The sequence below is a fragment of the Mus pahari genome, chromosome 15, assembly GCF_900095145.1.
Source record: "Mus pahari chromosome 15, PAHARI_EIJ_v1.1, whole genome shotgun sequence".
In the NCBI taxonomy this organism is placed as follows: domain Eukaryota; kingdom Metazoa; phylum Chordata; class Mammalia; order Rodentia; family Muridae; genus Mus; species Mus pahari.
The window spans coordinates 3764396-3766207 of record NC_034604.1 but is presented as its reverse complement, the minus strand read 5'-3'; positions in this window follow the sequence as shown (position 1 = coordinate 3766207).

The window sequence follows — 1812 nt, the reverse complement described above, 5'->3', positions numbered from 1 at the left end:
CTAGCCTGGGACTCACTACATAGAACAGGCTAGCCTGGGACTCACAGAAATCCTCTTGCTTCTGCCTCTAGAGTGTTGGGATCAAAGGCATGCACCATCATGTCCTTATCATGATGATTTAAAGGATCTTTGATGTATATAGTTGGTTGAGACCATAGAAATATGACTGGCAGGTTGGAGGACGTCAAGATTAGATTGAAATACTCTTAAATGTGACACTCTGTCAATCTTTGCTTTCAGGTTGGATAGTCACTGCTCAGAGATGAAAAGATTGCTGTCACTGCAACAAAAAGGGTCTGAGGGAGTGAGGGCCTTCATGCTCAGTATCTATGGTCCTGGTTTATTGTGTTGTGCCTGGGACATAAGTTACAAGCCCTTCTGTAGGAGGAGAAGCATGCAGGGTCCAGCTACTCCCCAGACTTCAGGCAGACTTGAGGCAGTCCAGGGTAAGTGACACACCTTGGCTTTTGTTTAGTTTTGTTTTGTCTCTGTTGGCTTTTGTTACACTGAGCTGCTACCGAGTTTCAGTGCTCTGCTTTCTTGTAGGCCCTTCTCTTGTCTGCCATCTCCAGTGGATGGATGCATTTTACCTATTTTATTCCTTCTCACACTCATGTCTGCCACCCCCAGTTGATGGACCACACTCCTGTCTGCCGTCCACATTTGATGGTCATGTCTCACCTAGTCTATCTAGTCCCTACCACTTTCTTGTTCCACTCTCATCTGAGCAAATTTTGGGTGTGTTCACGATGCCTGTATTTGACTGGAGCTCCATGGAAAAGGAGGAAGGCTACTAAACCCACCAGGGTTCCTCCAAACCAAGTCAGTGCTGTAAGATGAAGGCTGACAAACTCGGCAATGACCCTTTTCAACCAGGTCAATAATGTAGGATGAAGGTTACATCAGTGACCCCACTGCCTACTTGTTATCTTACACTGGGGAAACTCTCCATTACATTTCTTTTAGATGGCTTTGAAGCTTGTAACATGTTCATCCTGCCCCCTCCAAACCTCAGTTCAAGACACTCATCATTTGATCATTTCCTTGCTCATGTTATCTACTCAAAGGACCAACTTCCTGTAGACCATGAGGATGCTAGAGAAGGGACAGGTGAAAACGCCCTTTACCCAAGAAGCTGGTTCAACACAAAATGTCATCTAATTATTCAATCTTATTTTAAAATCAAAACCATGGCCTGTAGAAGCGACACAGCTTCTGGGAAGATCCTGTTTCTGGCTCCAGTCATCTGGCACCTTCCCCCCTCCCCAGGAGGAGTGTCTGCCCGGGAGGGGGTCTCAAGGCCTGAGCTAGTGGGAGAGCCATTTTTGCTCCTGTGCACTGCCAGGGAGAGGGAGGCCCGCAGAAGCGACACAGCTTCTGGGAAAGATCCCATTTCTGGCTCCAGTAATCCATCCAGCACCTTTCCCACCCAAGGAGGGGTGACTGCCTGGGAGAGGTCTCAAGGCCTGAAGGGGTAGGCGAGCCATCTTTGCTCCAGTGCATTGCCGGGGAGAGGGCAGCCTGAAGAAGCGACACAGCTGCTGGGTCAGACTCCGTTTCTGGCTCCAGACATCCAGCACCTTTCCTGCCAGAGGAGAGCTGGTAAGAGAGCCATCTTTGCTCTGATGCACTGCCAGGGAGAGGGCAGCCTGCAGAAGCAACACAGCTTCTGGGAAAGATCCCTTTTCTGGCTCCAGTCATCTGGCACCTCTCCTGCCCGAGGAGGGGTATCCTCCCGGGAGGGGGTCTCAAGGTCTGAGCCAGTAGGAGAGCCATCTTTGCTCCAGTGCACTACCAGGGAGAGGGCAACCT